Source organism: Pogona vitticeps, chromosome 3 (assembly GCF_051106095.1).
Source record: "Pogona vitticeps strain Pit_001003342236 chromosome 3, PviZW2.1, whole genome shotgun sequence".
NCBI lineage: Eukaryota > Metazoa > Chordata > Lepidosauria > Squamata > Agamidae > Pogona > Pogona vitticeps.
The window spans coordinates 226,973,873-226,989,844 of record NC_135785.1 but is presented as its reverse complement, the minus strand read 5'-3'; the positions used below and the strand labels follow the sequence as shown (position 1 = coordinate 226,989,844).

General features: G+C 40.3%; 1 long non-coding RNA gene across 1 annotated transcript; it reads left to right on the top strand.

Moving 5' to 3' along the window:
- The first annotated feature begins 8,072 nt into the window (after positions 1–8,072).
- LOC110087886 (uncharacterized) lies at positions 8,073–13,217 on the top strand. Its single transcript, XR_013543309.1, has 2 exons — positions 8,073–8,310; positions 8,933–13,217. It is a non-coding gene; the product is annotated as an uncharacterized LOC110087886 (long non-coding RNA).
- Positions 13,218–15,972: the final 2,755 nt, after the last annotated feature.

Here is a 15,972-nt window from a genome sequence, read left to right as displayed (position 1 = left end):
ACTCTCTCCTTCAGTTTTCAGACTCTGTCTCTGGGCTCAATTCATACAGTCCAACATGCAATGTGCAACACGTTTTTTTTCCCCCAGCATTGCAAAACTGATGAAATTTGGGATCCTGTGAGAGCAATGATATCAGGATTGTCTCATGTAGAACACAAGTGGGCCACATGTTACAATGAAGAAAAATCTAGCCTTTATTGGCCCTGTGTCATGCATAAGCTCTTTGTATAGAAAATGTTATCGTATGATAGAGAATAAATAAATAAATTCTTTGCCTTTTGGGATGGCATGTTCTACAAGTATGTAAATTAGACCGTATATGCTGTGACAGCTGTAATGATTAGCATGCTTAATCTCCAGGCTGACAGGAACGTACCCAACTGTGATTTTCTGTCCATATGGTTTTGCTCTGAAATATTTTTTTTTTGTGAAAGGTAACATGAAGGGAAACTCTAGGCTTAAAGAGGACCAATGGGATATCTATATTTGATTAGATAAGGAACTTGTTCATAACTTATAAGTTATTTAAACCAGAGGTGTACGGCATGGTGCTCTGTGCTGTTTTTATTTCTATCTTTACTACACTGCCTTACAGCTGGATAGGTGCTTGTGAATAGAGCTGACGATCTAACAGCCACAGTTGTCCATAGGCTGAAACAGAACATATGGCATTTATGCAACTATAATTCCATTAAAGGTGTCCTTCAATGCCATAGATTTTATCAAATTTTCAGCAGCTCTGATAGAAATCCTTCTGAGCTGTTTCCAAGAGTGAAATGTAAGTGAGATATGGAATGATGAGTGATAGGGATTTATATATCTTAAAGGCCACACATTCTGTCTCCCTGCTCCAGAGCCAGGGCAGTGCAATGTCTTTGCCACCTGATGGAAGGTGTACAGTCACATACTGTACAGGAGCCAGAGTCGTCAGTTCTGCTTCACTGTGCCTCCCCAATGCGTGCAGAAATAGTGGGACCATTGCAGGCCACCAAAAGAAATCCTGGCCTTCTACCATTCCAAGCTGCTGTGTTTGGCTCCAGGGATGCAGTCCGGCTAGTTAATGCAGGTGAGAGCCAGGAGGAAAAGTGGCCAATAAAATTGCCCGTAGAACCCCACACTGCCAGGTCTTACTGATGAAGCTATCTAGTGTTCCTGGAGCAAAATGGAGTATCAGAGTGGAGTAGTGGAGTAAGGCCAGAACTTCTTGTAAGAGCATGCAGGGGAGTAGCAGATGCTGTGCAACAGTGCTTTCACCACCGATTATATGCCTCAGTTTGGCTAAACGTAAGACCAGCCCTTTTACAGCCTTATCACAAGAATAGAGGAAGGCAGATTTTGTGCCATCTAGCTCATATAGAAGTGAGAGCTGGACCATAAAGAAAGCTGACCGCCAAAGAATTGATGCTTTTGAATTGGGGTGCTGGCTCTTGAGAATCCCCTGGACTGCAAGGAGAACAAACCTATCCATTCTGAAGGAAATCAACCCTGAGTGTTCACTGGAAGGACAGATCCTGAAGCTGAGGCTCCAGTACTTTGGCCATCTGATGAGAAGAGAAAACTGCCTGGAAAAGCCCCTGATGTTAGGAAAGTGTGAAGGCAAGAGGAGAAGGGGATGACAGAGGATGAGATAGTTGGACAGAGTTATTGAAGCTACCAACATGAATCTGACCAAGCTCTAGGAGGCAGTGGAAGACAGGAGGGCTTGGCATGCGCTGGTCTATGGGGTCACGAAGAGTCAGACACGACTAAACGACTAAACAAGAACAACAACAAAGCTCATTAATGTTAAAACTGGGATAAAAAAGTGCAGCCATCCTAATGTTATGGACTGCAACTCCCATCACTCTTGCCAGCACAGCCAATGGGGGAGGATTGCTAGAGTCTGCCATCCAGCAATATCTGGAAGGATATACTATGTTTACCCTTGGTCTGTACAAACTACCAGAGGCTCTCTAAGGCTTCACCCTTTTCAGATATGACTATTTCCCAAATTCCTTTCCTAAAAATGCAAGAAATTAAATCTGGGGAAAAATATGAAATATGTATTCTGTCATTACATTATGTTTTAATTTCTGTTGAAATTCGTTTTTTTGCTGCACAGTAGAAGTACAGAGACTTACAGAGGAGAATAGTTATAAGTCGACCAGATTCCACCTTTTATCCCCATTAACTGGCACTTAACATCTTAAAAACCCATTATGTGACATCTGTCATAGAAAGAGAAAAAATGTTTTTTAACTTACAGTTGCTTGAAGTTAAATACTGTACTTGTATATACTGCTTTCTTTACTGCACATATACTGGCAACCAACTGAACAGATCAACAGCAAACAAAAAATTGCCACCAACCCAGGAAGGAGAGGGAAAGAGAACACTTAGCAGAGAGTCAGGGCTCACTTTTAATTTCTAAGGCTGGAAAGAATGGTTAATGCTGGATAAATAATCACCCAAGTCTTCCCAGTCAAACAAACAAACAAACAAAACACCAAAACTCTGCAGACAGCATGTAAGGTTGCAAATAAAACTGCAACACATTACATCAATTTCCCTTGACAGAACTATTGATTTGAATGATAGCTGGCTTTTAATGTTCTAAGAAAAGATTTAAGGAATTTATTATAGATAGTTAAGACTAAGCTGTTTTTAGCAAATCCCTCTTGGCTTAAGCATGGCTGTATGAAACGAAAATTATAATGTGTGCTTGTTTTATCCTTTTTCTCCACACATGTTACAATGGAGAGGAGTTTTGTGACAAAGGCTGTGTGTTTACTTTTGGAATGGTGGTGGTGGTACAGTTGAACTTTTGATTTCAACTGGAGGCTCCAGCCAACAGCCTTAGGCAATATGCCTATAAAGATGGTAAATAGTGGCTCTTCCAAAACATTCAGAAATTATTTTGACAGATCTTCCTTGACAGTTTGATTTTAGTATCTTGCCACCGGCAGCTGCTGCCTTTGATTCTACCTGAGAGTTCAAACTCATGGTGTCTCAACAGTATCCAAGAGGAAGCAAGCGGCACTGTTAGAATAGCAGGAGAAAAGGCTTCTGGAATTCCCTCTCTTTGAGGGACCTGCAATGTGTATGGGGCGGGGGAAGAAACTGGAGTATCCTATTGCAAGTAAGGTTGTGAGTGGTTTCTCCTTGCCTGAGATTTCAGAGCTAAGATCTGAGACCACAGTGGATTCCTGTGATATCGCAGCAGATGGGCACTTAATTATTTATTTCTTTATTACAATTATTTCTCATCTTGTACCACAAGACCAGGTCCTATGAGATGTGGAGCCAGCAAGGCGGTTTGGCTTGGGCCTCACCTTAGTCTAAAGCATAGGTTCGCAAACCTTTTTGCTCCATAGACCACGTGCCGACTTATTTGTTTTCCATACACCCCCTGCCTACCTAATATCGCATTTTCCTAAACCTATTAACTATTTCCTAACCTATTAACGTGTTTTAAGGCTTTTTTTGAAAGAGTGCAAAAGTGTAGGGGAAAAAAAGTACAGTGGTGCCTCACAAGACAAATTTAATTGGTTCCACAGTCAATGCTGTCTTGCGAAAAATTTGTCTTGCGAGGCGCGTTTTCCCATAGGAATGCTTTGAAATCTAATTAATGCGTTCCTATGGGATTTTTTTTTTTAAAAGTCACTTAGCTGGTAGGGAGCTGGGGAAGCACCATCGGAGGACTGGTGGGGGAGGTCCCCTCACCGCGATCGCCAGCTTTGTAGGTTCCCCGCCAGTCCTCTGATGGTGCAGGAAAAGCCTCCGAAGTGCTCTGAAGCTGCCACCTGTGGTTGCGGGGCACCCCCACCAGTGTTCAGATGGTGCAGAGAAAGCCATCGGAACACTGGCGGGGGTGCCCTGCAACCACGTGCGCCTGCTTCAGAGCACTTCAGAGGCTTTTCCTGCACCATCCAAGGACTTGTGGGGGTGCTGGGCTAGTCTCTACAAGCACTGCTCGCTGGCTTTGGGGGTCCCCTGGGGCTTACCCTGCACCATCCCAGGACTCACGGGGGTCCCTCTGCATGATGATGGGCATTTGCAGAGATTTGCCTGGAATCATTTTTGAAGTTCCCGCCCTTTCCCCCTGCCTTTGGCAAGCCTCGTAAGGTAAAAAGGCTTTCTTTTTTTTCTTTTTACCTTCCGAGGCTTGCCGAAGGCAGGGGGAAAGGGCGGGAACTTAAAAAATGGTTCCGGGCAAACCTCTGCAAATGCCCATCACCATGCAGAGGGACCCCCGTGAGTCCTGAAATGGTGCAAGGTAAGCCCCAGGGGAACCGCAAAGCCTGCAAGCGGCGCTTGCAGAGGCTAGCCCAGCACCATTTTTGAAGATCGGGCCCTTTCTCCTTGCGTTCGGTAAGGCTCTGAATGTAAAAAGGCTTCCCCCCCCCCTTTTCCGTTTGGAGCCTTACCGAAGCAGGGGGAAAGGGTGTGATCTTAAAAAATGGTGCTGGACAACAAACAAACAAACAAACAAAGAAACAAAATAAAACCACAACATTTGTCTTGTGGAAAACAGCCATAGGAACGATAGTCTTGCGAGGCACAAAAACCCTAGCCAGACCCGTTTGTCCAGCGGGTTTTTCATGCCACGAGACGTTCGTCTAGCAAGGCACCACTGTACAATTTTTATTCATACCTTTATTGAAAAAAACACAAAATGCAACTAAATATTTGTATTTGGAACAAAAAAACCTCCCAGAACTTAGTAAATTTTATAAATTAATACACAGCTAATGATATTAATGAGAGGGATGAACCTGATGTTCCCATAATAGTTTTTCAATATTTGGTTTGAAATTAGTTAGGTATATTTTAATGGCAAAGCAGACATATATAGAGGAAGAGGTGATCCCTCCAATAAATATATCTAAATTTGCGATGTTGAGGGTAGAGTTGTGCAGCAATTGTAAAATAATGTTTATGCATGCATGTATGAAAGAGTAAAACAGGCAATGTAGATTTCCTGGTCTTCTATGCAACTATTATGTGCAACACACCTCTGTGCTGAGGTGCCTGTTGTGTGGGGGGAGTGCCCAAGACTTAAAGGCATCTCATGTACAGAAATCAGACTTTCTCCTTCCTCAGCATTGCTTGGCTTGAAACTTGTTGCCGCTCCTGGAAATCCAGAAAAGCATAGCAATTATCTTTTATTTCACCCAGAGCCCTACAGTTTCTCCTGGTGGCCTGAGACCTGCAGCCCTAATTACAGCATCAGTAATTGCTATTCTCTTCTCTGTTTGCATGTTTAGAAAGTCCTGACTTAACAGACAGCTGATGCTCATTCTGTAGGCCAAACTAAACACCACTGATAGCCTGCTATTAGAAGCTAAGATCAGTGTTCCAGAGCTGTAACTGAAGCAGACTCTTGGATCTGAAACAAAAAAAACAGACTTGAAAACAAAGCCTATGTTTATATCCCAAAGACCAATCATAAAACAAAGCAAGCTAATTGGGAAACTACAGGGTCCATGAAAATCTCCTACTGTGCTAATCAGAAGCTATCAGCACTTTGAAAGCTTTCTCTTCTAATCACTCACTGTCTGTAATATATGGCGTGGGCATTAGTTATTAATCATGGAGGTTCTTACTGCAGTCTAAACTCAGAAGGTGCTTAGGGAACAACCTGCCTTTACACCTGTAAAAGCGACAACGAATGCACCCCGGAAGTTCACAGTTTGCTCATTAGGCAAAGCACTGACCTACTGAAAGCAATGCTACAGAGATTAAGAAACTCAAATCTCTGGCAAGTTTTTAAAAAATTTAAAAGAAGAAGAAAAGAACAGAGGTTAATAAAGACAAGAAGCTCCATTTCTTTTCCTCCCACTATAGTGTTGGCGTGGTCACCACCTTCCAAGGAAATTCATTCCATCATCATTCTGCTTTAACAGTTAAGAGGTTTTTCCTGATTTTCAGTGTTATTCTGGCTTCCTGTAACTTGAGCCCATTATTACATGTCCTGCACTCTGGTATGATTGAGAACTTTCCCTCCTTTTTATAACTACCTTTCAAGTAAAGAAGGACTATGGTATTTGTGGCGGATTGGTTCCAAGATCCTTCCTGTGGATACTGGAAAATGTGGAAGTGTTGGAAATTGCATGGCCTCCCTCTAGTGGCCATTTCTGGTAAATACACTGTGGAAGTACATACAGTGGGGTCTTGACTTAAGAACGGCCTGAGTTAAGAACATTTTGACTTAAGAACCATTCTCTTAGGAAAATATTGACTTGACTTACATACTTAGATTTGAGTTAAGAACTGAAAAAAACCATGTGGGAGGCAGGGAAAGTGCAAAATTTGAACTTTCAGTTAACTGTTGGCCAGTGAAAAGGGTGCCTGTCTGCTTCCTCACTCCTCCCAGCATTTAGAGAGTGGATTGGGAGTCTTCAGACTGCCTGGTACTGCCTGGACTATATTTTCCCTGCCTTCCCTGAACCTTTCTTGACCTAAGAAAAAAAGAAACAAAATATCCCCCTCTAGTGGTCGAAGGCGGAATAGCAGCTTCCCATTAGTTTCTATGGACGGAAAAGAGCAGATACGGATCAAATGGTTTTCAATGCATTCCTATGGGAAATGCAGATTTGACCTGAGAACTTTTTGACTTGAGAACCGCCTTCCAACACGAATTAAGTTCTCAAGTCAAGACCCCACTGTATATCCACACTTATTTCTCAGGGTTTTATTTAGTATTTTCAGGCAGTGGATACATGAATCAGTGGATACTTGTGGGGGGCCCTTCCCAAGGTTGTCTGTTTTTCAGTGTAGCGCACACTCTCCTGGATATAACGCAGCTGCTTCTGAGAGGAGCTGCTAGCCATTCTTCCTCTTTCTCATAGAGATAGAGAGCTAACTTCAAAGGCTCTTTTGGGCCAATTCTAACTGGCATTATTTAACCAGTATCCTATCTGAATTCTGTCAACTATCTGTATACTATCAACAATCTGTAAGGTTAATAAAAGGGAGTCTTCCTGAGCATGTTGTCTAGAGTGGTGTATGGAGTGGTGTGTGTGGAGGACTCTGCTGGCAGACATCTCTGTATGTGACTGACTTCTTAACTTCTCTCTCTAACACTACAGTGGGGTCTTGACTTGAGAACTTAATCCGTATTGGAAGGCGGTTCTCAAGTCAAAAAGTTTGCAGGTCAAATCTGCATTTCCCATAGGAATGCATTGAAAACCATTTGATCCGTATCTGCTCTTTTCCGTCCATAGAAACTAATGGGAAGCTGCTATTCCGCCTTCGACCACTAGAGGGGGATATTTTGTTTCTTTTTTTCTTAGGTCAAGAAAGGTTCAGGGAAGGCAGGGAAAATACAGTCCAGGCAGTACCAGGCAGTCTGAAGACTGTCTCCCAATCCACTCTCTAAACGCTGGAAGGAGTGAGGAAGCAGACAGGCACCCTTTTCACTGGCCAACAGTTAACTGAAAGTTCAAATTTTGCACTTTCCCTGCCTCCCACGTGGGTTTTTTTCAGTTTGTAACTCAAATCTAAGTATGTAAGTCAAGTCAATATTTTCCTATGAGAGTGGTTCTTAAGTCAAAATGTTCTTAACTCGAGCCGTTCTTAAGTCAAGACCCCACTGTAATTGCTTTCTTAATTACTTGTGATCACCTAAACTATGAGCCTTCTCATTTTGTGACCACTACAGATACTGATCCCATCTTACTGTATTTGAAATGTGCTAACATATCATTCCTCGAACTTCTTTTCTCAAGACTAAACTCTTCCTACTGCCCTCAACCTTTTCCAAAATCAGTCTTGATTGTCAAGGTCCAAAAGTGGATTTTGCCTTATGAAGTGCCTGAAGTAGGACAGCCTCAGTTTCAACATTTTTGCTTCTGAGATAGCTCAGGCTTGATTTGTTCTAGGGTCCACTTATTTGTCTTTCTGGCAGTCCAGGGTATCCACAAAACTCTCCTTCAGCACTGTCTCTCAAATGTCTGACTGAAAATATCGCATTTCAGTCCACTTTAGTTCATTGACATTGCAGTGACTGTAACAAGAAGCTGTGTAGTATTATAAAACAACAACAAAACAACAAAAACAAGGCCTTGCCTTTTACATCTAATTCAACAGATGGTCTTTCACCACCACATAGAACAAATGGGTTGGCTGTTTCCCCTCAGAGAAGAGAGTGAAGACAGAGGGAAGCACATTTTGTTCTTCTTAATGCTGTCCCAAGTGCAACCATTTTCAAAGCTTTAAATACCTTAATTGAGGAAGTTAAAACAGCCTAGCTTCTTTCCATGCCAAATTTATTGGAAGAAAACATCTGTTTTCAAGACGAGAGAAGCTAAAGGAGGAAAGTGGAATGAGGTGGGAAAACGAACAGTCAGACAAACAAACTGATGAGAGCTTGGCAAGTTACTTTTTAAATGCAGTGTGTTTCTGTTAATGCTAGTTATATGCTGTAATCCTATTATACTGGTGCAAATCTTGCAATTGGTATAAACCTTGGTGATGAATTGCTGCAAGTTAGGAAATCAGCCTAGGCATGTGCTGTAGCAAGTTGTGTTTTCTCATTCTTGCAGCAATTTGTAGTTAAGATTTTCTTCAGTTGTGTAAATGCTGGCAGACGTAACTAATAAGATTTGGGGTATGGTATTTCAAAAGCAATTCATTCTTGGAGTTTAATACAGTTTTTTTTTAAATTGATGCTTTTCATTGCTCATTACATGTTATTTTGGGTTACATTTGAAAACAAAACCCCTTAGGATTGACCAAAGAAGGGTGTAGACCTTATATAACATGTTTGCAACTATTATCAAAATAGTTATATTGTAATTATGTTATTTATATTTCATTATTTCTATCATAGAGGAGGAAAACAGGTTTACTACCTCATTTGCTATTAGTGAAAGACAGGACACTTCAGAGTTTTAATATAAAAATACTTCATTGTTAATTTAACATACTTTCTTTCCCTCAATTGTCATAGTCTCTCGAGACTGAAGGATGCCTACAGATGTTCCCTCAACATAGAGTTCTGCATCAGCATCCCCACATATGGTGCAGGGGAGCAATGTCCTTCATTCAGGCTTCAAGGTCCCAGAAGGTTTGGCCCAGACTATGAGGTGAACTCATTACTATGAGGTGAACATTGAGGGTAAGCAGAATGTCACACCTAGGCATATATGTTGGATGAAATATTGTGATGTTCTGTATTTGGACAACCCCCCTCCCCAAACAATGCTCCTAGAGTATCCCAGTGTGGTATAGTGGACAGAGTGACAGACTAGGACTCTGGAAAACAGTGTTCAAGTCCACACTTGGTCATGGAAACTCATTGGGGGAGTGGAACTGGTAAAACCACTCCTGAAGTATCTGCTATATCTTGAAAGTCTTGTTAGGGTTGATATAGTTCAGTTCCAACTTGACAGGACAGAACAGTGACAACAACCAGTGTTCCAGAATCACCTCACAAAGCCTTCATTCATTTATCTTAATGGAATAGCATGTTAAATTTCAGTTCTATGTTGAAGGATGTCTTGGGATATTCCTGCTGCAGGAGTGCTTCCTCTTTTATCATTGTTTGCAGGCTTATTTGTTTCCTGCTTCCCAGGAGCCTACAATTTATATTACCACAGAACAAAGACTTTGATTGTTTCTAAATATATATATAATGGGAAAATTTGGTGACTACTGATGAAAAGGCACATTGTTATTGAACGTAAGGGAAAAGATAAACAATCCTTACCATATTGTTTGCATTAATGTTTTCAATTTTCTTGGAAGCTTAATCTATAACAGCTGCGGGTGGAACCATTGTCTGTTTCTTCTTTTCTCCCAAAAGAAACCTTAATTTTCTATGCCTAAACTAAAAAAACAAAACAAAACAAAAAACACCTCTGGCTAGAGGAAACACATTCGTTATCCCCTGCCAGAGCTCCTATGCTTTTTTTTCCAAATTTCTTTATCATGTTTGCAAATCCATGGAAAGCAAAAACAACCACCATTATGAAAATTGTTTCATGTGTTTCACTGCCTCCAATGTTTGAGGGGCTACTGTGGCACAGAGTATCAGAAACTTATTACCATTCCGTGCTTTAATCATTTGGGATTTAGTGAGTCAGTTCCTTCATAAGGTCCCTTGATTCAAACAGGCATACTCTATCTGCAAATTTTTTTTAGCATGGATCCTTTTAAGAAAGGTGTGGAAAAAATAATTTAAACAAACAAACAAACAGCTCCAGTAGGCCCATTTGAATAACTGAAACTGCCAGAGGAGTTAACTCATCAAATCCCCATTGATTTAATTGGCCTACTTAGTGCAATTTACTACACTAAGCAACAGGATTTTGGCCTTGGTATTTCTCTTTAAATAGCAGAAACTCTTTCAACATATACTGTATAGGTGTAGATGGAACTTAGCATGTACAAATTGTTTGCAGGTTTTCGTCCACTTTCATCCTACTTTTAAATAATGGATTTTTCCTTTCTAGGGGAAGTCAACATGCAAGTGGCCACTCTGTATTGAGGTGCAATCTTCCACTGCCTCAGAAAAGCATTCAGATATGATTTGAAGAAATTCTTAATTAGCATTTTGGTCCTCATCCAAGAGGCAGCATATATTTGCTACAACTGCTAATATAAAGCTGCTAACATTTAGCTGCCATGACTAGTAGCCATTGATAGTCTCATCCTCAAAACATCTGAATTGTCAATATATATATAATTTCTTGCCCACTTTAGCAATCATGTACCAAGCAATTACTACATCAGTTTTAGTCTATTAAATGGGAAGATGTATGTGATGATGTAACAAAAGGAACTTTGCTTTTCTGTTCATGTCAGTCTCAGGACAATTAAGTCAGGCAGGCAGAAAAATAAAAATGACTTTGTCTTGTCATTTGAGGATCTTAATTGCCTTGGAAATTAGGCAGGCAAGCTTTTCAAAGCAGCTTTAAGCACTACTATTCTACCGAGGCTCAGAGAAACAGGATGAACTTTTCCAAGCAATTTAGCATCAAGAGCCAGAGTTATTTTATACATGGTTTAAAAATCATTCTTTGGTAATGTGTAGAATGGTGCTAGCACACCTCTTCATTTTGGATATGAGTCTCAAGGTGCCAAAACATGTCTTGAGGTTGTGATACAGTAGCTCACTGGTTCTTAACCTTGGGTTGCTCAGGTGTTCTTGGACTGCAACTCCCAAAAGCCTTCACCACCAGCTGTGCTGGCTGGGGTTTCTAGGAGTTGCAGCTCAAAAACACCTGAGTAACAAAGGTTAAGAACCATTGCACAGTGGCCACTAAGCTGAACATTTAGGTGGACCATTCAATTCTTTCTTTCTTTCTTTCTTTCTTTCTTTCTTTCTTTCTTTCTTTCTTTCTTTCTTTCTTTCTTTCTTTCTTTCTTTCTTTCTTTCTTTCACTGCATACTGCCCATCTATTGGAAACTCATTATACAGGGCAGGTCACAACCAGTGAAAGAACTCCCCACACCCAACCAAAGAGATGCATATATTTTATATTAACTTTTGATGAAATAAATAGTGTTCACAGAAAAAGCTGGAAAATGGGAATTTCTTCAGGGTGGTGGTGGGGGAAACACCAAACAAGGAAGGCCAAATATTTTCCTACAAAGCACCAAATATTTTCCTACAAAGCTCAAGTGCTCAGCATTCTCTTCTTATAAGCATAAACCAACTAAGTACCAGGAAATTTATGTGGCATTTAGGGCAGAAAATGATACAGCTAATTCATCATCAGAAGATGGAGTTCCTTAACTGTGGAAAGTATCTGAGTATATAAGAGAAGCTTTTTCCTTTCCACACAATCTGAAAATTGTTTTGTTTTGTCATTGGTCTTTAAGACTCGGGCAGGGGATTCCTCTAAAGAGTGATTTCTCAAACAGGAAGGTCTGCCTGAGTCATCTCCAGCTCATCTTGGAGTACGAATCTCATATTCAGAATCTATTTTATTTAGTTTTATCGGTGTTAAGTACCATCTCCACAAGTGGGACTGGATTTTGTGATCCATAGGGTCCCTTGTAGCTCTGCAGTTGTAAGATTATTGATTGCTGCTTGATTTAGGTCAGACGAGACTTAAGAAATATCATTTTCTTTGGACTATAGCCCTTAGATTCTTCTGGCCATATGGCCAGGAGCCATGCTGGCTATGAAATTTTCTCTGGCCAGATGTAATGTCATGCCTGGTGCTGTATGGTAGGTATAGTATAACGGAACCCCTTATTTCATGTGAGTAGGGTGCTTTGGAAACCCTCACTCACATGCTCTTGCCCTGTCCGCTTCATCAGGCCTGCCGCAAAAAGTATGTCACCTCAATATTATTAAAGCTGGAGGGGAAATCCGATCTGAACAAGGTCCATTTTATGTTATCAGTGGAGATGGTTGGCATTATGGAACAAGTAGCTGTTTTCCTTGAATCAATTGTTAGGAGGTGAAGCCCTGTACCTAACAATGACTATGTTTATTTTATATGCCAATAAAGGTTCTTCTTCTTTATATTCGCGAAGGCTTTCACGGCCTGGATCTAATGGTTGTTCTGGGTTTTTCGGGCTCTTTGGCCGTGTTCTGAAGGTTGTTCTTCCTGACGTTTCGCCAGTCTCTGTGGCCGGCATCTTCAGAGGACAGCAACCTGTGCACAGTTTGCTGTCCTCTGAAGATGCCCGCCACAGAGACTGGCAAAACGTCAGGAAGAACAACCTTCACAACACGGCCAAAGAGCACGAAAAACCCAGAACAACCCTTCTTCTTCGTCTTCGTCTTCGTCTTCGTCTTCGTCTTCGTCTTCGTCATCGTCATCGTCACCATCATCACCATTATGATTATTATGATTATTATTTATGATTTTGATTATGATTATTATTATTATTACCACCCCATCTCTATGCTGCAGTTCAAAAGGGTAACATGTGCAAGGCCTGGGTCAGACATATTGTCCTATCTTTCATACATACTGTTTTATATGCAGAATATCTATTTTCTCATTGAATCGCTTTGATTTCCGAGTGGTAGCTACAGGAATCTGTTACAACAAATACAACAGAAAATCTTGTCACATCTTAGAGATTAACAAATTTGCCATGAGCTTTTGGTTAAATGGGCTTCATACCACAAATGCTAATACCAAACAATACTTGATAGTCTTCAAGCTGCCACAAGATTCTCCATTGGACTCGCATATTAAATGAATATTTTTTCAAAGTGCTTAATACGGCAGAACAGGTGGGACTTCTCATGCTTAGTATGAAAGGAAAAACATCTGTTCTTAAGTCAAGAAATCTATTCAGCTGCAGAAAAGAGGAGGAGACAATCAGAGTGTTTTTCCTAGATCTTTTGCAATATAAAAAGGTGTTTAATGGCTGGGGAGTAGTGAAAATTAGCCTCGGTTGTTTAACATGAGGGACTCCTCCAAAGTTAATTGTAGCCTAATTGCAGCCCACTTTCACCACTCAGCCCACACATTCCTTAAAGAGAAATATCAGCCTGTAGATTGGTATTATTAGTGAAGAGGACTCTTGTACAATAAAGAAACGAGGATACAGCAACTGCTTTCACAACTCTGGCTTCATTAGACCTTCCTCTAGATAAATGTCTTAAGATTCAACCCATAAAATAGCCTACCAAATTAGCCTTGCCTTCCACAACTGCACAGTTTTAGGGCCAGTCTCTTCACCTCCCAATAATTCACTTCCCTAGGAAACATGGAACACAACAAGGTAACTTTCTATTGAAGTAGTTAAGAGCAAGTTATTTGATCATAAACAGCAATGATATTGTCATCATTCCCTTTTGAGGATACTCATCTGTTTATGGCTATGTATGTTTTATACATATGGCAAGATGTCTTCTATGTTTGTTGTAAGCTGCCCAGAGACCTTTGGGTAGAGTGGGCAGCCTATAAGTTGAATGAATGAATGAATGGATGGATGGATGGATGGATGGATGGATGGATGGATGGATGGATGGATGGATGGATGGATGGATGGATGGATGGATGAATGAATGAATGAATGAATGAATGAATGAATATAATGCCCAACTGGACCCTCTTATCTCTTGCTCATTCTCCACAGCATCATGATATGAATGGGGATGTGCTTCCTATTGCTCCAGCCATCCTTCTGTCTCTGGCCAAGGGTACTTGCAGTAAATTCACTATTTTCTGCACCATGGCTTGTGCAATGTAGGGCCCTATGGTGATGGACATGGTTTGCCAAACCATGTCAGAAGGGATCACATTCAAAATGTCTAAGTTATAAGTCATTGGGTAGAATCAGGCTGAATCCCTGTTATAGTGGATATGTTATCTCTAATGGCTTCCTCTGTCTTGTCTGTCAGGTGTTCAAATCCTTCTTGGTGTGCCTACAGACATGGCTGTTGTAGTACTCTTTCATGAGATGTTACAAAGGGTCCATGATTAAGGATCTCAAAGTAGTTTAAAGTGTGTGTGCATGTGTGTGCGTGTCTATTCCTCAAAGAGATCAAAGAGAACTTCAAGTTTTGAAATCAAAACATTATGGTTGAAGATATAACCATGAAGATATAAGTATAGACATTCAGACCACATATCAATCTTTTCTCAGAAAACATGGGCAAATTAATGTCTTTCTATATGCTAGCTTACATCACTTGTGAGACCTTCGATTTGTAGTTCTTGGAGCTGCCTGGTAATGTGGTAAATCTGGAAGTGCAGTCAATCATTGTGATTGTTTCCCTATACATCCTCCCAAAGAGGAGGACATAAAAATTCAAGCAGCTGATTTGAATTAATAAAAGAGGAACAGGTGTTTTATAAAGTTTAATTTAAGATTAATTAAAGATTAATAAAATAAGAACAGGTGTTTTATAAAGTTAATAGCTCTTTATTACCCATTCAAGAGAAAAACCACCCTCAGATACTTGCATTACAGTATGGAAAGATTGCAACAACATTCTAGGAAGATCCACTTCTCTCCCAGATCTTATGAGGACTGCATGTAAGCTCAGAGGGAATCAGGCAAGTCCAGGGTGGTGGTGGAAAATGTTGTATTTCTTGCTACTCAGAGAGCCCCCAGACTTTAACCCTGTGAGCCCTAGCTCCAGTACACCATTGAAGCCATCTGTCTGAAAGCAGCCTAGTCCATTCTTATGGACATGTTACGCTTCTTTATAGATTAATATGTACATCATGCACCCAACTCTAGGTTATCTGGCCTGGAGTCATAACTCAAGTGGCTCTGAAACTGCCACATTGGTATTGCTGTACATTCAGATGAATGCATCTTAGGAATCCTTACATGAGAGTTGAAGTGCTTTATTATTGTAGCTAGCTACAACTTCCACTCTGTCCTTGGGAAAGACCTTTTCTTAAAAGCAAACAAATGATGTACATTTTGAGATAGTCTTGAATGAACCATTATAGTGCTAAAGTACTACTCTCTTGTTTTGGTATACTCTTGGACATACAGAGATTTCCAAGATCACAGCATTTGAAACTAGGATTGGTTGTAACACTGACAATTACACAGTTTTGTGCAGCTTTTCACTTTTTAAAAAATGTCTAAATGGTAGATAAATATGTGACTTTTAATATTCTTGAGTAGATTGTGCTCATAATGCATATATATAATGTGGTTCATAAAGGTTATTTTCTGTTTATTTTATAAAAAGGGTTTGGAAAGCATGATGAGAGTTAAAAATCCAAGGCGAGCAAAAACACTGTAAGATAGCAAGGTCATTCTAAATAAAGACAGAATTGCAATGTGTTGTAATAAACCAAGTGGTATAGAAATTTTGGTTGGCACAGCTACTTCTTTTAGAACTGATCTTGAAATCATTTACATAGCATGACTCCCACACGCATCACAAATAGTATAAAAGGGCCACATAGGACTAATTTCATAAATAGCACCAAAGGAAGATTGAGGAAACAAGATGTGTTTTGTGGGATACAAAGAACCATTGTCAGTGAATAATAATTTGCTGAAAAATTAGGAAAAATAGGACAGAATCTTTTCAGAAAATTAAAAGAC